Source organism: Perna viridis, chromosome 8 (genome assembly GCF_037379345.1).
Source record: "Perna viridis isolate PV_CMFRI_1.1 ecotype Kerala chromosome 8, ASM3737934v1, whole genome shotgun sequence".
Classification (NCBI taxonomy): Eukaryota; Metazoa; Mollusca; class Bivalvia; order Mytilida; family Mytilidae; genus Perna; species Perna viridis.
Window position 1 is genome coordinate 26,999,527 of NC_142452.1, and position 27,022 is coordinate 27,026,548.

Below are 27,022 nucleotides of genomic sequence, written 5' to 3' on the forward strand. Positions count from 1 at the left end.
GAGTGCACATAAAACAGGTTTTGAATTTGTATTTTTAAACATGTTTACTGATTTATTTTGTGCAATTAGGTGGAACACAATCATTATAAATCCTTTATAATCGCCTACACAAATTATAAAGAACCGAGTGCATATAATACATATTTATGTGTTCTTCAATTATGTGGTTTTATAAATCAGCGTATTACTGATTCCATGGATTGGAAATGAAGGATAATGCATTGTCACACAAATCAGGTCAACATAATGGAGAAATGATCATTGTAAATTGAATAGAAAACAAAGGGCTACGAAAGTTAAACGGACCAAAAGCAATACGCAAATCATATGCAAATGAATGTATTATAAATAAAATGTCTCGTTCAATTGCTTTTGGTGTCTCACCACAGTGCCATCATGTATGAAAACAAACAATAACAATCGTCAATGAATGAAACATACCTTTCCATGTGTGAACACAGTGACCTTATAATGAAAACAACTATTGCCACATCTAGCAAAGTCCTACTTAATTAATTTTTCCTTCATCATAAATAATACAAAGCACTTAGTTTAATTAGCGACCATTTCAAATGACATAGCGAAAAGTGTACAGCCAAATATGGGCAAATGTGAAGGTATTACATTATTCTGTAATAGTTCAAGAACATGTAAAAAAGTACAGCAATGGTCCTTTTAGAATCAATATAAATCACGGAAACTCAAGTCATTGTTGTACTACGGCCTGACCATTCATGTCGCATAAATGGCAAAACCGGGTATAAAACAACGACTATACAATTTATCGCGTTAAGATAATTTAATTTAGCAATCGTTAATGCATTTCTGAAAGTATTTATCCCGAAAATATTTATATTTGTCGGAACTAGCGTAGAATTTAGTTAACAAATACGTTTGATCATATGTTTAGACAGACTGTCGATTTTCTCAATCAAATCGTCTTAAATAACAATCCAAAGCCATTTCAACAAAGGACCTAGTTGAAACCGAAAAAGGTAGTAAAAACCATCAGCAAAGTCACAGATGCCTCAACAAAACAATGGGAAGTGCAAAAAAATTACGAAATCGCCCGGGTTAAAAAAGTGCGACATAAAGGGTCAGCCCGTGGTAGAACAATGATAAACTAAAGTTTCCGTAATTTATTTCTTAATTTACAATGAATGTGTTTTCTGAGTTAAGGAATAAATAAGGAACTTTCAAATTACTTCTCCTCCTCTGAAGACAACACTAATATTTTTTCGACATCATAAGTTGTCAAGTTACATTTGTGAAACCAAAAAGGCAAGGGTTTCAAATACGTGTGACAACTGTCATGTGGACATATTATTAGAGAGCGCCGCGAAGCGGTGTGAGCTCTACCGTTATTATGTGTACTTTCTTAATTTTCCCTTAAGGTTCCCCAGTATACTAACGAAAAAAAGGTCATATCCCTGAAGTAACAAAAAGAGACTGTCCTTACGGAGAAAATTCATTATTTCCGTCAATCAAACAAATATAAATATATAGGTTAAGATTACGTTTCAGTTAAAATAATATCATCTCTTCTCATAGTTTTCAAGTCTTTTTTGATTTCTTTTTCTTTTTCAAGTAGTGAATGTTATGTTTATAAAAAGTTCGGAAAACACGTGGATGTACGTACGTGTATCTCCGCTTTTCCAGTGTTGCTGTTGTCAAGCACCTTACCTGCCTCGGAAAAAAAATTACTCCGATTCTATTATCAAAATCGAAGCATAGCTTTTCTAAGATAGAAAAGACAATAATTTTCTTGTTTTGAATTTGCAGATGTCGTCTGAATTTTGTTTACGTCACATGATATGTGTAAAATATTCCGACCATCCGTGGACAACTGTAAAATTTCTGTACAATTTGATCTGACAGGCCAAAACTGAAATGATTGATGCTATAGATGCCCTTAAGCGATAAAAAATGTAAAGTATTGCGAAGTGCTATAAATATATTGACAATTTTGAGAGCGGAAGGAAAAAAAATTCAAGTTATTCATTAATTGAAAAAAAACATTAATCAATAAGACAGCTATTTAAATAGAAATATTGATTTTGCTTGCTGCTAAAATATAAATAAAAATATTGCATTTATAAAAAAAAATCATCCGGGTCGACCCCCCCCCCCCCATCCCCACCCCTTGTAACGTCTTTTATCATTTTTTTATGTCTCGCACAGACCGCGGCGATAAATTCAAATTCAAATTATTTATTGTTCAAACACATTTTCATTAAATGGTCATGACACAATAATAAAATAATAACATAATGCACATACATTTGTATAAACGAAACATTGCTCTCATTTACATGTATAATGTTGTGGACGACGGTGACCAACCAGAAAATTATTACGTTATACTTTGAATGAAAGCTTGGCAGTTGTTGATATAATCAATTGTTGCCTTGAGTATTGGGAGTGAGTAAGAGTTAAAAATCAAACTTATGTTGTTTTTTGTTACGTATGGTAAAGCTCACGGTGCTCGCTGATTTAGGCAATGCCTACCCCATATTTGAGAGTACATAACGGATAAAAACACAAATATGTCCTAATATTCCCACAATTTCTTGGTAAAGTGGCAGAGTTGTCTGAATTGTTCTTACGACTTTCCAACCATTTCAGTACAATACATTATAGACATAAATTTTCTAGCAAGTTTTCAAACTTTGCATTATCCATTTTGCATTTCTTTTTAAAATAATGGATACAGTTGTGATTTGCCATGCACAAATCTTATAATAATTCTAAAATTTAACAAAAATATACAGATGGAAGAAACGTAGAATAACTTGCTTCCATTCTCGATTTAATTCTACCTCCAAATGAAGAAATGGCTAGAATAATAGTACCAGTCTGCCAAATTCTAAAGGTACACTAACGGATTTATATCAGGATGTCTTGCTGGCCAGTCAATCCTGTCGCCCTTTGGATAACCTTAAACCTCTCGGCACTACCTCAAACCACTACAGTTTTTTTTACGTCAATGCCACAGGTCTTTGACATATAGTTTGTAATGTTTTACTTCATTTACCGACAATATTTGATAAGTCAAATTTGATTCAGCAAACTTACAATTTTGACGTTTGTACATGTATGGTGTGGTTTCACTATCTTCCCATTGTAGGTTTATTGTATGATAATTCTTATCACATTAAACGGTATATTGCAGAATTTATGTGGATAGAGACCCAGTAAATGACAAATACCCAGCAGAATTTGTCATATTTATATTACCATAGATAAAGATTATATTGACCATGATATTCCACAAAGTACCAAAGTTTCTTGTATCTTTATAAAACATCTATTTTAATATCTAAACATTACAAAGGACAAAGCATACTAGATTTTTTTTCTTGGATGCCTTTATGTCCTTTTTATGACACTTTTCAGTAGATGTAAGGTTTATGTCTTTAGTCAATAAATTGTATTCCTGCTTATGCAACTTGTTCATACTCCTGATTATGGTTGTCGGGGTAATGAAGTGTGCTATATATATTTTCGATTTCGCGTTTTTCTATGTCAGCATAGCTTTGTTTCATGATTCTTTGTTCACTACTCCTTCTATAAAAAGACAATAACATAATTGCTAGAGGTGCATACACACTATCGTAGTAATTAATTACAATGTGTATACTTAAATTTGTTTTAATTTTATATTGTTAACGATTCATAAACGTAATAACTATATGCGCCCACAAGTCATTGAAAATGATTGAATAATTTTCCCTTAGTCTGAGCTTTACCAACGAGCATAAAACACCATGATAAACTCTTTCATTCGAAAATTTCACAATATATCTTTAAATGTTTTAAACTGTTATCACATTGTTTGTGTGTAAGGGTAATGGATCGTTAAAATTTCAGTACCTCATACAGAATGTTTCTGTTTCTATAGTGATAGCACCAAAGAAAAAAGCAAGAACCCAACCTATCACTGTAACTATGATAATACTTTAACAGTTGCCAGACCTGAAAAATCTTCATATTATTACATAATGCATCCCTTTCTCTATTCATTCTTACTTTATACATCTTATATGAAATATGACTGTTAACATGTTAAAGTCATCACTACAGAGGTTTTATGGTCGTCATCTTAGCAACTCGGCGGGTGTTTCTAGAAAAGCAGAGGACGCTTTCCCTACCCGTGCACCTGGTGCATCCTCCCTGTTTATAGTGGACTACGAGTTGCTCATTTATGCTTTTGTTACTTTGTATGTATGGTTTTAATCTCTTTTTGTTCTTTGATGTGTATGTCTGTCTTCCATGTCAGGTCTTTGTTCCTAGATAACATTCTTTTGGTTACCGCTATAACCCCGGTTCCCTTGATTATTCTTACACATAAACTGCATAACCCGAAGTCTGACATTTTTGTCCTTAAAAAGTTGAATGCATTGTCAATATTGGTGGTTAACTGTTTAATTTTGTTAATCAAGTCACTGTTATTTGTTCTTAGAGAAGAGAGTTGTTTTTTAAAGGTTTTGAACTTTCGTCGGTCCTTTCATTTATGCTATGTAATTGTTTATTTTCGTTTTGCAAATCAGAAACCGATTTAATGAGATATTCAAGTGAATTGCCTCAATATTCAAGTAGGGGTCTCAATGTAATCAAATTTGCGACCAGGGTTTAGTTATAATGCATGACAATGAGTTAAATCTCTATTGTGTAGTATATCACTGTGCAAGAATATTTCTATTATCTGTTATGTTCGCGGAATTAAAGAATGCAGAAATATTTCCATTATTTTCTTTTTCTCAGACATTTTTTGTAAGAACTTGTTCAATAAAGACGTTACGGGAAAAAAGTAGAATTAATTTCTAAATTTTGCTAATATCTTTATTCAACTTACTATATCACACTCTAAAGCAGTGTCTTGTATCAAGTGGCTGTACCTCCTTCATCAACATTACACTTGTCATGATTTAAGTTTTATCATTGATCGGTAAGAAACCATAGCTTTTACAATACTTCGTTCTTTCATCATGATTTAGCTATTTAAAAAACACTTTAATACCATTTGAAGTACTGTTTTGAAATAAAGATAGAGACAGCAAATCATAATAAGATATAGTCTTGACGAAATTTCGAATAAAGAATACAAGTACAAATGTGTACATCCTTTAATGTATTTGCATAATATCCATCTAGAACTACTGTGTAAAATATATTTATGTTATCGTCAGTACAAAACCTGAGAACTAGAATCACTCTTATATTGTAATAGGTAAATCAGTAAATCAACAGAATACATTTGTTTAAGAAGTGTTGTAAATTCTTATATATGTAAAAATATCGACATGTAAATATATTGTTTTGCTAATTTGACTTTAACCATCAACACATACATAGTTAAATTGAACGGGGAATTCATGAAAATACTTGCAGATGCAGATGCCTATTTGGACTGAGAAGAGGATTTCATCAATAAAAAAAACCTTTGTATAGGAATATAACTTTTTGTTTTTAATGCAAGTAACAGTTGAATTCAAAAGTGCCAAATATAGAATTACAACTCACCGGGTAGGTTAATTTCCCGAAAATAGTCTGAACAATTTGTTCCACTGACTAAGTATAGACTTGGGGGACTAATATCTTTATAGCAAACATGTTTGATCTGACCACACGTTTCATGAAATGATTAAATGGTCGTGTTCATTTTATTAGTCTGAAAGATATGTATGTCTTCTATGTCACACAAAATAGTTACAAGTGCCGCTCTTAGGGGTATAGATCTGAATGATTTCTTTAATCATGTTTGCTGTATATTTCGATTTGTTGATTATTTATTTTTACATTACAAACACATATGTTTTAACATTTCTTTTTATGAAAAATATGCATCACAATCGATATATTTTGCTTTAGATTACACAATGTATCACCAATATTACAGACTTTTATATGGATATAATGTTCCTACTAACTGTTTTAGAAGTATTCCTGTCCGTTATGCCTATACACTAGTCCTATAAATAAATCAGTAAAACTTGCCAAAAAAAGCAACAGAGGCCCAGGCAACTATGTCGATGAACTTTACTTCCATACCACATATGTTTTCACAGCTGTGAAAATCAAAAGGATTTTTTCTTCTTACATGTATAACTACTTTTTGTTTCATTACTGATAAAATGCAAAGACAGAAATTGTAAACTTTCACTAAAAGTCCTTTTAACCTGTAACGGTAGGTCATGACTTTTGCTAAGTGGTTAATCCTCGACAAAAACAAAGATGTAAACATTATTTTCATCGATTTATCACTCTATTTAGCATCAATTACATTTATACCCAAATAAAATTAATCCCACAATATATTTGAATCCAGTTAGCGACAATGTAAGAATAATCAAGGGAACCAAAGTTATAGCGGTAATCAAGAGAATGTAATCAAAGGACAAAGACCAGACTTCGAACACAGACATATACAACAAAAAAACATGAAGTTAATAAAATCATACATACAAAGCAACAAAAGTAAATGAGCAACCCGGACTCCACTAAAAACTTGGAGCATGGACCAGGTACACTTGTAGGGTAGGTGTCCTCTGCTTTTCTAGAACTACCCGTCGAGTTGCTCATTAAAAGTCAAGTCCGGGGTAGACAACGGAAGAAAAGAAAACTATGGCCCGTTGAATAAATCAAGTTTTCATAGAGAAGATGAATACACCATAACGATCCACGAGTTTATGATGACGACCATAAAACTTCTGTATTGGTGACTTCAATCTTATAGCAACATAACTATGAATTGTAGAATGCAAAACGTCTGCTTAGTTTCCGAAAGCTCTGGCATAACGTATGAGTTGTGATATGAGCACTCCATACGCAGGTGCTGAAGGGATGTTGCCACAGATGAAAGGAAAGTTGACAATTCTGGATGAAACGTCATCACGTTTGTCGCAAAATTTGTAAAATTATTTAAGAGAACTTGAACATGAAACAATCGTAAGGTGTAGTGCCAATGAAGTGCTCACATTAACTGATGTTCCTGAAATTAAATTGATGATCAGCACTTTGAACACAGCTACGTAATTCAAGATGTAGTAAGAAGCAATAATGAATGTATCATTCTATAGCTAAGCCAGTCCAAGAAAATAGTTATTAAATTCAACAAAAATATTTATCGTATTCTTTCTGAAGGTAAACAATCCAAATATATAAATAAATATGAAAAAAAATATATATAAGTCCCATGAATCCACATACAAAGTATGCGATATTGATACCTACATTGTATATGCATTACTTATAATAGTTGAAAAGTATATGTACATTTAAAGTTAATAAACTTTATGCTTAACCTTAACCAAAACAAAACAATAAAAAAAAAACAAAAAAAAAAAAAAAACATTAAGATGTAATAGATTTGATCAAATCTGTGAAGAAAATAATTATACTAACATTATTTTACTTACCAATCCGTTTAACCAACTTGTTATTACGCTCCGTAAATGGCTGTATTATCAACTGGGTCATGTATTCTTATAGGCAGAAAAGGCATCAATATCCGGTTTGTGCATGTAAATTCGGGAATTTAAAAAGAGTATAATGGTAGCTTCATTTTCATACACTTCGAAAAATGTGATTGAGAACAGAACCAGTCTTAGTAGCGTTTTTGATTAAGTTCAAAACATAGCATATTTTTTCCAAGATATGGATTGTCAAAACAGTCCACAGTAGGCGTAAAATCATCAATATCCGGTTTGTATCTGCATTTTCAGGAGCTGAAAAACAGTATAATTGCAGCTTCATTTGCGTTTACTTGTATGTGTGCGATTGAAAACCAAACCAGTCTCGGAAAATATTTGCTAGATTCGTTAGTTAAATACAAATCGAATCATAGCTTTTTCCAAGATAGGGTTGGCCTTATAGTCTGAAGTATGGCGCCTAAATGTTGAAAACGAACCAAAACCAAACGAAAATAATCGATAAAGGAAAGAATCGAAACGAATCAATTGAATAAAATGAATCAAATCGTTATAAAAACAAAATTTAACTATAAAAAATGAAACATAATGAAGCAAAACTATATGCAATAAAAGAAATCTTTTAAGACGTTTAGCAAATTATAAGAAACTTCATGTTAACCAGTGCCGGACGTTTCGGCCATAGATGTCACAGCGGTACGAGTTCGAGTCCCGCGGAGGGAACGACTACAAATTTGACAGTTCTAACGATGACTCTATTCGCTACACTGCTCCATCGGATCAAATTGATATAGGGAAGATAAAGTAAACTTATAGAAGGGTCTGAAAAATCCCTAACGATGTTAGAACTGTCAAATTTGCGATGCAAATTTTTGGTCGTTCCCTCCGCGGGACTCCAACTCGTACCGCTGTGACATCTATGGCAACACCGCCCACCGGCCAGCTAGGCTATATAAAAATATAGATTTCGCCGACCGGATCATTCCTTATCGTAGGATTAATCTAAGGCTCTAACTTGGTACACGATGTATGGTAGTACGAGACAGTTCATCTAGGTGTTATTTTGTAGGATAGAGGATCAAATTAATGATGCATGTCACAACAAATCAATATTATACAAACGTCTCAGAATGTGAATACTCTATTCGCTACACTGCTCCATCGGATCAAATTAATACAGGGAAGATAACGTAAAAATATAGAAGGGTCTGAACAATTTCCAACGATGTTAGAACTGTGAAATTTGCAAAGTCAAGCGCGATACAAAGAGTCTGCGTAGTTACGGCAAGCTCTGGCATAATGTGTGAGTTGCGAGTTGTGTAAACTCGCAAGTGCTCAAAGGACATTGCCTGAGATGAAAGGAAAATTGACAATACGGAATGAAAATTCATCGTGTTTATCGTAAAGTTTTGTCAGTAGCTTTCTTCCACCATCGATCCCTAAGTATAGGGTAAGATATGAGGCGGACTTCAGAGTGTCTGTAGTATCCTTTATCTCAAGTTCTTTGGGGGTAGATGCGACGTATAAAATCCTCGAAACTAGGATTGTTTATCGAAAATACACCATCTATATAGCGGACACTGAGATTAAAGGATCTACTACGTTTCTTACTATGGATCAGATCAGCTGTAATGTCAGCCTCATAAGAGTTTGATAGCTGACCGTTTGTTTAAAAACGCGTCCACCACATTCGACAGATATGTTGTCGATAAAAAGTCAAACATTTTGAAAACATCTACTTCGGTATATTTAGAAGATGATCTGGAGTTATGGTTTTACAAAGTATTAAGAATCTCTAATAAGAACTTCATATTTGGATTTAGATGTACCGTTGTTTTTAGACTAACAACGATATATGTTTTTAAGTCTGGATTTTAAATGAGTATGGGGATAGAAGTATAAAGAGTTGAAGATCGATACATTGCTATAATACATTTGGTAAACTGTGATACTTCAGGTGGATATGATAACTCTCAATACGTCTAAAAATCCCAAATATATTTTAGTGGTGTCTCGCAGGACCTTGGCAGCAATGTTTATAAAGTTATATTTTGCATTTTCATAAAAAAAGTACGTTAAGGTCACTTGTGTTTCCTAACATGATTAGTAATAGTTTTTCGTTGGAGTTTAAACTGTCCAAAAACAGGTTATGAACATAAACAATTGTTGAATCAATTCGAAATTTTGTTCCGCATTCCAGCAGTAAGAAAGCATTCCAATGCAAAGTGAGTAAAGTGTCAACATAGGGTTCGTTATGCTTTGAACAAATAATCGTTTTGGCTTCAGGAACACGTGTAAGTAGTTTAGACAGGAAAAACATACTTGAAAGTTCAGCTGTAGACATCCTGTTGTTCCAACCTGATACAAAAACCAACAGCGTATACTTGTATAAAGCAACAAAAGTCATTATCAGAGATTATTTGGGCTTTGCGTTTACTTATTGTCATTGTAGAAATTGAGAAAATAACTATCCTTTTCCAAGTCAACATACTAGAAAATAATCTTGTAGTAATATTTTTGTTAAAATACTGGTCTAAAAGGTATTTAACGAAAAGTCTATATAGATCCGAGACGAAACCTTGAATGTCTTTTTTGTCAAACTTAAGCCAATATTGTTGAACACACATCGCTTGACGTTAACTTCTGAAGGAACATCAATTTCTTTTCATCAATTACGAAAATAATGTTAACTAGTCTCGTTAACCATTCTAGCATATCTGTCCTGGTGAGTGTTCATAAATTCTGTTTTCGCTTTGATGAAAAGTGTTGCATTTTCCGCAGTGAATACATGTCACTTACAGTCAAACTATTGTATAGCTCGCAACCGTACGATGCTGATGAGAACAAAACCTGTTCGTACAGCTAAACATAAGTCAAAGGACTAATGTCCTGTTTCAAGTTACTCATGCCAAAAAGTCCATGGAATGTCTGTCTGCCTTTGTCGCAAGACTTTACTACTGCCCTCGAGCATTTCATGTTCGACGTTATATCTATTCCAAAATAAGTTTGTGAATTTGTAAGTTTGGTTTGCTCTGCTCCTAATGTCCACATGAAAGGATAATCGTTGATCGTACGCCCACGTCGTATCATTAGAAAGCCAGTTTTCACTGCTGAATTTAAATAGTCATCATTTGTTAGACTTGTTATAGAAAATGTCAATAAGATTCTGCAAAGCCATAGGACTAAGAGACAATAATTCAGTGTCATCTGCAAACGCCGGATTACCACAACTGATGTCTCTGATCTTTAGGCCGTGGCTAGACTCTTCAAACCGATTTCAATAGTTCGTCAATATATAGTTTATAGAAAAAGGTACACCACTTTCTAGTACACCTTGTCAACTGGAAACCACGATGATGTTATTCCATTCTTTAACACGGTACTCTGCATATTATTATAACAGTGATTGATTACTTGTAATAGTGGTAATTTGATTCCAAGAGATATAAGTCTCCGTATAAGTCCTTTATACCTTTAAGTGTCAAACGCACGCTTAATGTCAAGAAATGAACAAAACACCGTACTGTTTAGTTCAATGGCACTCATAGCCGATTCTGACACAGTGAAGTAAGTAGATAAACAGTTTGATGATTTTGTGAACCCTTGTTGATCATTCGGAAACCTGACTGAACCATATTGAACCATTTCTCGATTCTACAGGAAATAACCTTTTCGAAAATGTTATACAATCAACACACGAGAGCTATCGCTCTGTATAAGTCACATTTATAACTTGGCTTTGATCCTCCTTTATATACGGGTAATATTAGTCCCTTCTTCCACACTGCGTGAATATGCCCAACGGATAGTGTACAGTTCCATATAAATAAATGCGTTAAGTTTAATGTAAATTGTCTTCCTGTGTATCTGAGGTATTCATTATGGATTCTGCCAACACCGGAAGATTTATGTAATTTGAGGAATTTTATTGTGGAGTCATTTTCTTCAAATGTAAATTCACTTTTCAGGATATGATTGTACATCGGCAGTTACGCTCCCGAAAGATAAAAAAAAATGGCCCACATCGGAATTTGAGACACTTCACCATAGAATTTTACGATGCTATTTGCAATGTCTATTGGGTTTCTGAACGTTTAATTGTCGGTCCGTATTTCCTTATATCCAGTTTTCCACTTCTTTTTATATTGATCCCACATGGTCTACAAAAACGTATAACTAACTCTTTTGCCTCATTTATCACACGATAATTGTTATTTTGTTACTGTTTGGTATGATTCATTTTGGGTATTTTGAAATATACGTTTCATTTGTTTGTAATTTCTATCTAATTCAGGATGTGCTCCACGTAGTCTTCCTTCAGCATTCAAAATAATACACATTTCCCGTGCTATTTTGAGGGTTTGTCTAACTTCCGTAGTCCAGGATTTAATTTCGAATAAAACCTATGCATAAGTATAGTATCGAGAGATGCTCTTATCGAAATATCAGTAATTGCAGCAAAATGTTCGATGGAAAGTACAGGGTCGGTATAATCAAGCTTTTTTATTAAAGAACTCATTCCGGTATCGGTAATTTTTTTATTTACAGTAAATTGGTAGATTATCCAATGCTTACTCCGTGCCTACAGTACTTAATGCTTTACACGATCAAATGCAATTACACATTCCATAAATGTTTCAGGTACTACTAAATATCCAATGGTGGTTTGCAGTGTGGAGAATGTGTAAGAAAAAGTCGGAACAGATATCCGTTTTATTGACTGGAATGAGAAATCATTCTCGCAAAAGGCTGTGGAATAATTCGTATATTTTAGGGACACTAGAGAAGTGTCGTATTGAGCATTTAAGTATTCTGCAAATATAACTGTTCCATGTTTTGAATAATGATGAAACAAATCATCCATATAATGAATACTGTCTATATACTTTTGAATATTGTTATCCGATGGTAAATAAAATTCGAACACAAATATCGAGAGTTTATCATTGGGTGATAACTGTTTCCACTAACCCATCCGATTATTGCCAACAATGTCGAAGGAAGCAGTAATAAAATCAATGGAACGATGTATGAGAATTGTGTGTTTTTACTGCCACCACGGCGTGAAGTATCATAACTAGTATTGCAACAAAGTTTGTAATCAGGATGTATAGATTCCATGAACCTAGAACAGGTGTCTTAAAGTCGTAATTCCGACAGAATCAGAAAATTTATCTAATAAGTTGTTGAAGCAGAATGACGAAGATAATAGTCCGTGGACGTTCCATGCCAATATAGATAGGTTAAGATAATTAGTAGAATACAAATGCAATACCTAATTAGGATAGTATAGAATGATATTGCTTTGCATTCAGTTCTCAAGCATTTATGCGGCATATCGATAATGACCATTGTGATGTTCGTATTGGTCCAATTTTTGTTGCAACTGGCGCTTACTCGTTCAACGTCTACACCGAACGTTGGTAGGTCACAAATAGGATTTGTCGAGTAAGTCTGCATTCACTTTGGTCGCAAATTTGCCATTCCTAGCGCTGAAAATTTTAATGTGCGTAACTTTAACTCTCTTGCTTTAAATGTGGAATTCCAGACTTTGTGGATTTATTATCAATGTTCCAAATACGAAAGCTAGCTGTTCGCTTACATCGCTTGACTCCAATGAAAACATCCGTAATATCATCTGTTGGTATTAGTTTAGATGCATAACGATCGGCACAGATAGGTATCTTGTAGTTTAGGTCGGCTTCATTGTTTACAAGGGTTTCCGAGATCTTTGGCTTATAGGTACCTCCGATCTTATGTGTATAACCACCACTCTGTGCATCACGTGATTGATTTTCATTGCGAACCATTAAATTGATCCCTTGGTCATATACGTCATGTGTTGATGGAACCCTTTCCTTTGGTAAATCGAGTTCAATAAGATCAGATGAAGAATTTTTTACTTCGGTGATTGAAGGCTCTACGTGGGTTTTATTTGTTGCGATCGATTTCCGTGAACTGTTTTTATTGCTAATTTTATGATCTCGCTTAACATTAACTTCTTAAGCTTGGGTCTTTCTGTTCTATATTTCATAGTCAAATTCCCAAACCGATTTTAGTTTGTGATATAAGGTTTTCCTGTATGAAATTAAATTGGTCAACTAAGGATTCATTTATTTGATGGACGAGCTTTCCTTGAATCTCGGACATTACTTCACTCGCTTTACTAAGACTTGTGTTTAACTGAATTTCAACTTTCTTCCTTTCCTGTAATTCCTTTTCAAGACTTTCAATAATATCAACTAGAGAATGAATGCTCCAAAACTTTAAGTACAATATTTGTAGTCACTCAATCCTTCGGTCTTTCCTGATATCGCTGACGGAGTGAGCATTATATTTGCAGAAAACCTCGTTTATTTTGGTATTATCGCTAAGAATAAACTGGGTTAAAATATAACAATCTCTAGAATATTTGAAACCTCTTGTACTGCTCTTTGTCGACTATCTGTATGCTAATCTGCTATTAGAACACACTTCGACTACCCGAGTCCGATTTATAAGAATGGTTCTATACCATGTTATCTGAGGACTCACTAAGATCGAGTAATGTTTATACATACTGTTCTTTGGGTTTGTTAAATAGTTCATTGTCTAACTTTTCAATAAAGGTTTGAAAAGGAACTTGGGAAAGCAGTTATTTAGAAGTTGTCTAATTACTAATGTTAATCATCGAGTGTGCTCGACTGGGTGTGTAAGCGAACATACTACCACCTGATCTCGAATGCACATCTCTCTAACAATGTGTAATTGTCGTATATTCGTGGACGGTCGTGTAAAAAAAATCTGACATGTCAAAAATTTTGAATCTACTTTCACGAACCGATATGAGTGTATGCGAATGTCTACTAGTTGATTATTCGTAGAATTCTGAATAAAAAGATTCGTGTATGTCATGGGGTTTATTTGTGCAACTAGGAGCATGGACGAGGTGCATCGTAACGGTAAGTGCCCTATTCTTGTTTAGAAAAATCCACCTTACCTCACATCATGTCCGGGGTAGAAGGAATAAAACAAAGGAAAACTATGACACGATAATCGAGTTTGAATCTCATTCTGCGATTTCATGATGGCGACCATTAAATTCTGGCTGTAGGGATGACTTTAATCTTCAATATTACCCTGTTTTATAAGCCTAATTGTCAGAAGTCTAGTACATTACAAAAGGTCCGAGTAGTTACGGCAGGCTTTCACATAACGTTATATTTTGATATGAAAACTAATTGCGAAGGTGCTGATGGTATATGGCCACAAATGAAAGAAAAGTTGGCAATAGGGAATGAAATGTCATCCCGTCGTGTAGTCTTATCATGAGTTTTCATTTTCCATTAATCTCTGTGAGTATGAAATATGACTTATAGTGTAGGTAGTGTCCTATATATCCTTTACCTTTATAAAAATAAATATATGGACATTTTATAAATATTCGTCCAGCGGTTTGAGAGGAGGTCTAGAACCGGTCAAACAGACGGATAGCATAGAGTGTACATATACGACCCAGTTTCCTAGTGGGATGATAAAATTGAAAAGAAAATAAATAACACTTTATTTAATGTTCCCTGAGTATGGTTAATACAAATAGATAAATAAATAAATGAAATAAGTAAAACCAAAATTATGATAATAAAAAGGTGACAGGTTCTTTATATTTCCCATTATCATTTGATGTTTACTACTAACACAATTAAGCATTTGAGTGTCAACTACATGTATCAACCCATACAGTATGGATATTCAAAGAGTAGAACAAATGATCAGGCTCTTTAAAACGAACCACCAAGGCACACATGATGTCGTTACCGATAACATGTAAAAAGTGAAGCAGAAAAAAATTGAAATATAACCCTGTTTCTTTTTCATATACATGTAATTTTGTCACATATTACGACATTTCTCAACTTTTCCATTTATGAAAGTTGTTCATACTCCTGTTAATTATGGCTGAGCCGTTGTAGTGTATCTTTGCCATTTCACGTGTACCTGTGTCAGCATATATTTGTTTTGTATGTCCCAGGAATATTTGCTGACGTTTTCTTTAGGAAGAACAATAAGTTATAAGAATTCATAAATTTTGTGAAGCTTTTTGTGTAACTGTTGCCTTAATCATTACATGTTTTGTTGGTGAATATGGGTGATGTAGATGTACAAAATTATGGATTAAAATGCAGAACACTAAATGACATTTTGAGCAGTAAGATAACTAATGTTTGTTTTCCCCATACACACCATTACTTCACATCTTCAAGTTTCTATGACATTAATAGAAACATGTTAAGATAATTGAATAACAAACATTTCAACCTTTCTTTAAAATAATTTTTCGAAAAACTTATTCCCAAATTGTTAATTATTCAATATTAGTCTTTCAATATATTAGTACTATACAAATGTATAGGTATGGAAACGTACATTATTGTTTTTTTAACATTGCGGCATAAATTATTTCGACTAAGTCACGTTTTATGCACGTCTTCGCTGTTTCTGTGTATAGTGTTATTTGGGGTCGGCTGCCACCTACCTTGTGATGTGAGAGTTTCCTAATCGTTCATTGAAGACCCATAGGTGGAATTTAGCTGACATGTTTCATACCCGTGGGGTTTTTGTCTCTTTGACAAATTCACCATATCCATTCTTGTTTTATTAAGACGCATATGAAGGAAAAAATGTTTCATTGAACCTGAACGTAAGCCTGATACAATATGCCTCCCTAATTTTTCTATCTGTTTTGTACATTTATCGGAAAGAAATTTATCGTAGATACATTTTTGAATGTATTTGAACAAGGCTGTTTAAGACTAAATGTAGAGAAAAAATTATATGTTATCATAAACTGTTCTGTTATCATCAACAAAAATAATGTAAATATAAACAAAAAGTTTCAAATGTGTAATAATATTGTGCCTACCTAAATCCCCAACGAAAGCCCTCAGATATTGGATGATTTTATTTTAATTTATTTTGCTGTTTAATGTATGAACACAAATATAGAAAAAAATTGTTGTTGTTTACTTCGGCATGACCACAAACAATATATATACCTGATTCTTTTTACGCCACATTATAATGACGATACAGACGCAATAGTCCAGCAGATTCGTGCAATATTTCAACAAGGCCTCGATTTAATGATGAATAATCAAATTAGACGTGAAGAAGGCGTTACTATAGGTTGAATGTCGTCTTAAGTTTCAATAAAGAATTTCCGATGGTATTTAGGCAGATTTGTGTGTTGCGTATAATCATGTTTTGTTTTTGTGAATGAACAAACCTATATGAAACACACATATCTACCTAAATGAACACAAAATAAAGTGATGATGATAGTGGTTATTTTATTAACCAAGTTGTGAATGTAAACGTTAGCTTCAATGGATGTTTTGCATGCATTCCATCATACAAGGGAAAGTCAATAATTTAAAAGTTGTAGGATAAAAAAACATGGGGACATGTCTTCTTCATTTTAAACCTAACATGCATAATTTGTTAATACTTTTTTGTAAGGACGCTTATCTACGCACCATGTAAATTGTAAATATAAAACCACAAAGAAAACACCAAAGGGCAACACTGTACTGAACAAACAGAACAACACATGATACGAATGCCGTACAGGTTAAAAAACGAACAGCAAGGCCCCAAATGAAAACTGGAAGATGACCCACGAGCTTAGCTTATTATATTCGAAATGGACATTCCATATTGGTCAATCAGGACGTAGAGGCGACCATACATATGACAACTTTATTTATGTGGAACTTGAATAATGTAATTTAGACAAACAAAATGTCAATGATATCATGTTTTGAGTTCTTATGCATTACAAAGCAACCATGTAGACATAACTTGGTTATTAATTTCGAAATTCTTATATTAGTTTCAAATGTGGACTACTTGTTATTTATAAATGGTTTTGTTGTTGGTTTCTTTGTATATGTTGGTTGCTTTGAACAGGTCGAGAGTTCTGCCATATGTAGACATTGTATACCTGTACACGTATAGGGGATGACCAGGAATGACATACCAATCAATCCTGAATGCGTTATTAAAAACATGTGTTTGAATACAATTTTAAGGTACATTTTCATTTGATACCCCCGCTTAACAAATTTCATTATTGTCTTCTTTTTTACCTCAATTTTGAAATATATTGTATTAAAAAGTATTTCCGATAACCGATTGACCGTTAATAAAAACTGTGCGCCTCCTTAGAAAATGCTCTATCAGGTATTTACTAAGAAAGTAAAATCCTAACTGCGAGTTCAAATTTCCATATTTTTTTTATGTAAACATAAATCGGTAGAATACAATTTAAACCCGATATGTTTTCAAAATAAAGAATGCCATTATGATTTACGTGTTCAATTCCCAATACAGCTGTAGTAGTGAAAAATGGCTATTGAAGCGATTGGTCTTTTGTCAACAGAATAGTGTATATTGTTTTGCTCTTTATGTGGTCTTGAAAGCGGCGTGACATTATTTGGCAAGTTGGTTGGTGTTTCTAGAAAAAAACGCAACAACAAAATAACTGACCATTGATCCGATCCATAATCAAGTCAAGTCAAATTTGGACCTTGATTGCGTTCTTTTGATTGCCGCTTGAGTCGTGGTTCCCTTGATTACACTTAGTACGCCAGGATTGTGGTGGGGTCGACCTGTCGAATATCGATGTTTTTATCGCGTAACAATATACAATGCCAAGATACGGATGAATAAACTCATTTCAAATTTTCATATGTGGCAAAACATTTTATCGAAGTGTATCATATTATTTATTGTCTTTCGGACAATGATACAATATGAAAAGTTTAGTCTTATCAAAAACTATTGCAGATATTTATCATTTCAGAACTCATGCACCATCAATACTGTAAATTTTAAAAAGGAGCTACTTTAGGATTGGCAGGGAAATCACATGAACACTGTATGTATGAGTAATCAAGGGAACCAAGGTTATATGTATGTTTTGATATACTAGTTAAGATGGTTGAAGAATTTCGAAGAAGAAAATCTGACATCAATGCATTGAATACAGGTTGTCATGCGAGATGTTTAAAGGTGGCATTGTTAGCCAAACAAATAAGAATAACTTTATATACGCCAAACCAAGTACATAAAGTTAAGCTGCAGAAATTCAACAACACATTTGTTTGTGTTCTATATTCTATAATACTTACATAATACTAGGTTAATCTTTATATCAACAATACAAAATTAGTGTCAATAGCTACATTTGTACATCAGTATAGCCAAGTAACTAAATACAGAATTCTCGCATAAACTTACATTTAATTGAAGTTTGAATTCGGGATTTGAATTGTGAATTGAAAAAAAAATACACTGTTTATTCTCAAACGTTAAAATACCCTTTCAGAATGATTTACTAGTAAATTTATCAATAAGGAACTTTCAATCCCTACTTGACAATTTTCTATTTAACTAGAAACGTCCCATTAGTTTTGCATAAAAATGTATACAAACTTCATTAATAAATAAGTATGAACTGGTTTGATATTCCATAAAAAAAAAACAGATCTTAAAGGGTTTTCCGTAATTTGTCGATAAAATATATGATGTTTTAATCTTAGAATTAAACAATAACGAAATTGGGAATCATACGCATTTGAAAAGAACTAACCAACTGTGTATATTAATACATATTACGAGAATGAACATGGTGAATATGATAAAGAGACAAGAACCCCACTGGGTTGAAAAGTGTCAGTTCAGGGTAACCCATATGTCTTCAATGAACGACATGGAAACCCTCACACTACAGGGTAGACTGCAGCAGACAACAAAACATTATACACAGATACGGTGAAACAGTTGCCTCTATATATATATATATATATATATCCATCAAAGTAAACTGAATGTAAAAACGAAACGATACATACATGTATGTATATCACACTGTTTGTGGGAAGATCATGATTATCCCCTCGTTAATATATAACAGGTTAATATCTTTGAAATACATTACTATCGTAAATAACATGTATTTATGATTTATTTTTCTTAGTTTTATTAATTACGGAATACACATCACTTCTGTTTTCATCATCAGTGCGTTTTTCTACAACTGCATATTCACATCCACCATCTCCAGGTACAATGTAATGCCTCACTGAAGAAGATTTATACTCTATTTTTTGTGTTTCTTCTACGGAAGCTACATTTCCGATCGCTGAATAATCTCCTTCGATATTGATATTATGATAACCGGCATTTGTGTCAGCTGCCTGAGATATTGTTTTCGTATTATTCTTTGGCGTATCGCCCAAATCTATGTCGCTGTAGTTCCCTTCACATTGATATACATCATGATTCTCGTTTACACTAGACTCTTGTTCTTCGTTTACTATTTGTTGTACATCCTTATCATCATTTGACACGTACCGTGTATTGTACTGAAGTCCATATTCATCGTCCTCATCCGTGACATCGTTATTTTCTCCTAGCGTTTTAATCTTCCTGTTATTATATAAAGAAAGAAAGAAATTTTCCTTTGGATGATAACAGAAGAAATCAGGACAAGATATTTGAAAACAGTTATAATATCTTAATTCTTCAAGCAAAAATATCGAGAAGCAAAATCGCATAACAGTTTACCGAATATTACATTTTTATACAATGTTTCGACAATTCGCTAACCCTAACTGTTAATAGGTTCTTCTACGGCAAAATTGTGCTAAACAATTTTCTTTTTACAAACAACATTTTAGAAATGAAACTGCAATTCATCTAAAAAATCAATAATCGCTGTTCTTTGAGCAAATCGATTGTTGACTTGACTTTATGAACAACTCGGCGGGTGTTTCTAGAAAACCAGAGGACGCTTACCCTACCGGTACACCTGGTCCATGCTCCCAGTTTTTAGTGGAGTCAGAGTTGCTCATTTACTTTTGTTACGTTGTATATATGATTTTAGTTACTTTATGTTCTTTGTTGTGTATGTCTGTTTTCCATGTCTGGTCTTTGTCCCTGGATTACATTCTTTTGATTACCACTATAACCTTGGTTCCCTTGATTACTCTTGTATTCTACCAAGTTAAATACTGAATTACTTCCTTTATTTTGAGCTACTTGATAAGTTATGTTTAAAGTATAAGTGTAGCACTTTGAAACTAAGGAAAAGTTTATTTAGTTTAAACAATTATTTATATCTTTACACAGTTGCTTCCGTATATGAACATACCTAAATTTGTAGATTAGAAAAAAATGTAACAATCATCAGTAATCCTCCTGTTCCACATCCAATAGTTACATATAATATATACGAGGGACCTGTAATGTAACAGAAACACAAAAGGGTACGAATATGCAAACCAGTTATACCCACAGGTCAATATACCGCGTACATATACTTTTAAGGAATGATTATTTGCAATGAGCTACAGATTAAATTCATTTAAAAAGTAACACTCTTCCTCCTTGGATAGACAATTTTGTCTATCATCTCATATACCAAATTTTGCAAAGTGACTATGACGCCATCAACCTTTTTTTAATAATACAAATGTAGACTCGTTGAATTCGAATGCTAAAATTGAAATAGAAGGAGTTAGTGATATATTTGTACGGTATTCATCCATGCTTGGGATGCAACCTTGAAGCGGGTTATTTAGTGTGCACCAGTGATTGAGGTTTTTTGTTCATAAACCAAAACAAAATATATTACAGCCATTCTTTAAGAATAATAAAACCATTATCTGAAAGATCAAATAAAATTGATATTGCTATATAAAAAAAAACTATTGACCCGAAAGGTTTGATATTAAGTGGACAAGATAACTGTTTCATTGTAGAAAACTTTGAATCTACCCATTTTGTTTTCCTGAATTGTCTCTGTGGTATAGACACTGGAGTTGTTTAGTGAAGATGTATCTCGTGGTTATGTCGGGGAAGAACTGATCACTTCTTTCCAAGTGTCATTTGCCGTTGTTGTAATACTTATTTCGATCTTCTCACACACTATGTTCATAGGATTTGCTTGATCTTATAAAAACACGTAACAATTTTGCATTTGCATATGTAAATGTAGTTTTCTAGAGGTAATGAATATTATGTTAAATCAGTCTCGCCACGTATCTCACAATATCAAAAATAGTTACGAAATTCATGATCAACAACAATAAACTGAAACACAGGAGTATTATTGCAGTCTACAAGTTGTCTTTGATACTTTATATGAAGAGTTGATTTTATCAGATTCAAATGGCAACAGAAAAAATACGATATACAAAAGGAATTATTTGATCACAAACTGAAACATACTTTATCTTAAGTGACCTATCCAGTTTTCTGTCGGTTTGAAACGCAATGATGCACATTTAACAAAGAAATGAATAAATATTCCATAGGAATGTAGTTAGAATTCTAGTGTTTTAGTGTTTTTGCAACTTACAAGAAAGCTTGGTTACCACCATTTTGTGTTGAAAACATTCAAGAACTTTGTAAAAGTTATCCTAAATACATTTATAAGAAATTTCATTGGCATTCTTTCAAAAGGGAAACTTACTTTTATATTTTCTGTATGAAATAATGTATATACCAACTGAAAGGACAATAGCTGTTGAGATTGAGTTTTCGTTTTTTGAGCTTTATCCTACATATCCTACTAATGTTTCTGTGCATATTTTTTATAGTTATTATTTCGCAATGCGTTTTTCACGTTCACGAGATTCCGAGAAATTTCTGCTTACAACCTCAGTCAACGTAACGATCGAACGGCCTATTAAAAAGAAAATAACAAACTAGTAGAGAAAAATTATAAAAATTAGTATCTTATTTTGGCCGATTTAGATATTTTCTTGATTTTTGCTTTCACTATTAAACAACAGGAAAACTGCTAAACATGAGGAAATGTTAGTTTTACTTAAATACAGAGCCGCCAGGAAACCAAAAAAAAAAATACCCCAAAAAATCCTATATAAATATTGTTAATTTTGGTATGTTTTTGTCGTGTTTCAAGTCAGCCAAAAGTATTAGAAACAAACACATTGGACAATCTTGATTTAAAATGATTACAACGTAGTGTACAAAAGGTACGCACAAAAACAAGTCGAAATAGGAAGTCAAACAAGTACACAGAAAAGTTAACATGTCTCAACTGTAACCGAAATGCGTGAAATAAAAAAAAATATTATCTTAAAGACAAGAAACACTTTAAACAATCTACAAGTAAAAGAGTTTTTTAACTGTGACTTTCTCACATTAAGGGTTGTTTTTTTTTTCAATTTGATGATGGTATATCATAATTTATACAATAGAGGTACAACCAATGTCATGTTATCACTAATATTTAAGTGATATTCCATCTATATCTTATAATACGTCAGTAAAGTGAAAAGTCTATTCCATGATGTCAGAAAAAATTTCAGGAACAAATGTGTATATTCACTAAGAATATACGTTCAATTTTTTTAAACAAAAAAAATGAAAAATAATAATAAAAAAATAAAAAAATAACAATCAAATCAGCAAAAAAATTGTTAAAAGTTTTAGGATTTTTTAAAAGTTATCTAAAAAAGTAAAACTGCTTTCTGGTTGTTATATTCCATTCATACGAGTTCAGTAAATTACAAAACTATATTACTTTCGTAGAAAACATATGCAAGTGATCACAAATGGATATTCATGTTTGCGTACAAAATTAGGCTGTTCCATTCACTGCTGTTTCTTCCATTTACCCACTATTCATACACATCCCACCTTTTCCTTTTGTTTATCAACTTTTGATCGAATTGAATAAGCGTGTAAAAATATATGATGCAATGATACATTGATGCAATTAAATGTCTCTATCTCGTTTTAAAATGTTAAAATATAAAAATAATCTTATCCATCAACTACTCTCGACAAGCGCTAGCTAGGAGCATTGTTTGAATATTCTATAAAAAGACAATTCGTTTTTTTTTAAATTTTGCATGCGTTCTTTATTTTTCAATTAAACGCGCATCTCTTAAGTTAACTTACCAAATTTTAAACAAAATGGGTGTCGTGTATCATATGGAATCATCTTTATCAACGTTATACTGACGGTAATGTTTTTCATCATATCATTAATTGGTAATTTGCCATCACCTTTACAGTACTTTGTTTTCTCAGCATCATAATTCAACTGTTTAAAAATTACTTTACTGCCACAAGAAGTGTTATTTCAAATGAAGCTGGCAACGAGAAATCTACATAATCCAAATGAGTCGCCGTGTTGTGTACTGCCCTTGCTACACATGTACAATTGTGTCCACCATTGAATTTATTTACATAATGTCCATCTAAGACGACCTCGTTTATTTTTTTGTCTGTGTCATTCGTACAAAACCTGAGAACTATATTCATGTATTTTTTTAATATATGAAGGTAACTAAAATAGATGCTGAAACAGGTTAGAAATATCTTAAATACATGCTTTATTATAACTAGTTCGATATGGAAACTAAATGTGTTTTTTTTTACAATGTGACACATTTACTTTTTGAACAATTGGCATGAAAAATTGTTAGTCAATTGATGACTGTTCAGCAGATCACTTCAACCACTGAATTGTTTTATCGATACATCTAGTAGGACCGATACTTAAACCTAGACCATGATTTTTTGACACTTGTTTCGCACTTTTGAAGTTTGCAATTGTATTGAATTGTATATTTGACAATAGGTATAGAAGGAACATATTTACCCAAACAGTATGCTTTATATTAAGACTAAACTTACCCGAAACAATGACAAAGACAAAGACAGTTATGGCTACGAGCTTTGAACTCTTAATTTCCTTTCTACACATTTTTCTTTTGCAGGTGATGCAAACAAGAAATTTAAGATGTTTTATACAACAGCAAGACCGGATTCAGATCTTGAATGGTATAAACTTCCCACTTACACTATAAAATCATTCGCCTATTTTCCATTCTCCTTATCCCCATACCCCAATGATAATTCCTCATCCCCCATAAATTTCCCATTGCATATTTCTTATCAAATATTTACACTATAAAATTAAATTATATATATTTTTTTAATTATTCAACATTTTAGCTGTTAATTTTCATAAAATTCCATACATTTTTTATATCAACAAATATTTTAAAACTATTTATCAAACATCCCCATCCCCCTTGTATCATAGATTGGGAAGCTTTTCCTACACGAGTACTGTAATTAGCATTTCTTTATTCCATTTCTTGTGTGATATCTAAGGAAATTATTTCTCCACTACAAATCATTACAACGTCTAACGGTGTGGTATAGCATAATATTTTGGCAACTTTCAGCCTATATCAAAATAGGTTACAAATCTTATAATTAAAGTGTTAGATGATTAAAAAAAACATTATTAATTAAAGTCCCTAGAGGGCCGCAATTCGCTAACTTAGAACATTTTTCTTAGTCTGATGAACACTTGTTGTCAGAGATAAAATATTTTTTTTAGCACCTGAAACCATTCCCCTGTCTGCTACGTGTCGCAAGACATATACTGAAACATGCGAATCTTTTCTTAAAACAACTCTGTTATATTTGTAAGTCTGTTATAGAACAGATCACATGATCATTTCAATTGAAAGTTTACATATTTCTACTATTCTTTTGAAGATACTGCCTAAAAATAGCAAACAACACAGTACTTTGCCTTTCTATGAAAATAACTTAATTTGCCTGTGTCGGCTTATCTTTAGTATATTTTTTATCAATGTTAAAGTTTCATCCTACCGTTCATGGTTAGAATCCGTAGAGATTTTAGCCTTTTAAGGGCCTCATCTTTGACCCAATGAAGATATATGTAAGCCTAATCAAAAAGATCATTTCATCACACGCATACTTCTTTCCATTTATTATTGTTTTTAAAATGTTGGGTAAGATTGCCCAAACCGCTTTTTTTTTCAAGTGTTAAGGCAATACCTCTAACATGGAGTCGTAGGCCTAATCATTTAATCACAATCAGAATAATTTCGTACGAATAGTCATAAGAATTGTTTCAGAAATAAAGTTAATTTTAATCTATTACAGTTTTCAAGTTATAAACTAAAAACCACGTAAATCTAGATTTTTTTTTCTTCCAAGTGTAAAATATCCGATACATATTCGTCAAACAACATCGATTAAATTGAGACTTTGTAAATCCTTTTCAAGCTAAATAATAAATTTAACCTTTAAAGAAAAATAGACGACGACAAACGACGACGGACGTTATGAGCTTATATAGCAACAAAATTATCCTAAAAAACTGACGTAGCAAAAGATGTAAAAATAGTTTCCTACCTCATAAACAATTGTAGGTAAAGACGTTAGAAATATGCTTTGTTTTGTTTTTTTGAAATTTTTTATCTAGATAAATTGCCTCGCAAAATAATTATTGAAATTAAAATATTAACATTAACACACAATTACATGTAATAAAGTAATATTTTACGATGTATAGCAAATAAAATTTTCGTACGTATTTAGGTTGGTCGGCTTGGACAGAAGCCGAAAAAGCAAATGAATTCGAAATAAATACATTTAATATATCCTGGTCATGATATGTATTTACAGGTTGAGCTACTAGTTTAATAAATACGAATGAATTCACCAATTCATATATGTATACGTAGAACGTACAAGTAAATTGTACTAAACTTGACGCCCATATTGACACTTACGTCGTAATTACAACATACTATATTAGACTGTATGTATAGAGTATCGTATTGTACCTACAATATGTATCTTACTATACCTACCTAGATTATGAAATACTTCATAAGTATTGAAAAATAAGTAGATAACTTACTTATTCTGACTTACCTGTATGTATAACACTGTTAGATGTTTTATCTGTGAAATGTAATTGTTTTCTGCAATCAGGAAGTAATACTTACGACTTGAGTCGTATTCAATTTAAACTAAATATGCACCATTGGTGTTACATAACGGTGCATTCAACATTTATGAAACGAAACTTAGTAGACATTTTATATAGTTTAAATTAAAAAAAAACCCGAAGTTCAGGGGGTTATAGCGTGCATAAATATGTTTTTTTTAAATTAAAAAAAAACATTTAAATGGAATATAATCCACCGTCCGTTTGAGCTGAACATTGCACTGTACACCACATATTATGAGTAAGAAATTAACTTTTTAGTAACTCAAAAATGAATAAAACAAAGATAAAAGAAACTAGTTTACGTGACGTGATTGATATAAAATGATTATATTTTTCATATGAAAAACGATATTATAGTTGATGTGAATGCCAAACGTCATACATGAATTAAGCTTGTAACATTCATTTACTAATACAAATATAAACCAAAATGAAAATGAGGTAGAATTTTTATTTTTATGTGTTTTTTTCATCAATATAGAGATAATTTTTGTTTACCAGTCCCAAGAATCACATTGAATATAAGACGTTCAGAATAGATGTATGCTTCTTAACTTGTCATTTTTCTGTAAATTTAAAACGGTACGCCTATCTTCACGCAGATATATTTTAGCCGTTAACATATAACAGGATAGAGTCTATTGGCAAGAGGTCACGCACACACTAATACGCACACACGACCACACACAAACAAACAAATCTATTCATTGACTAGATATTCATTGAATAG

General features: G+C 32.5%; 1 long non-coding RNA gene across 1 annotated transcript; it reads right to left on the minus strand.

Annotated features, from left to right (window-relative positions):
* Positions 1 to 17,760: 17,760 nt before the first annotated feature.
* Positions 17,761 to 26,350, minus strand: LOC148610039 (uncharacterized). Its single transcript, XR_015914691.1, has 5 exons — positions 26,214 to 26,350; positions 23,406 to 23,761; positions 21,252 to 21,425; positions 20,626 to 20,714; positions 17,761 to 19,901 (listed from the first exon to the last, which is right to left on the minus strand). It is a non-coding gene; the product is annotated as an uncharacterized LOC148610039 (long non-coding RNA).
* Between the last annotated feature and the right edge of the window lie 672 nt (positions 26,351 to 27,022).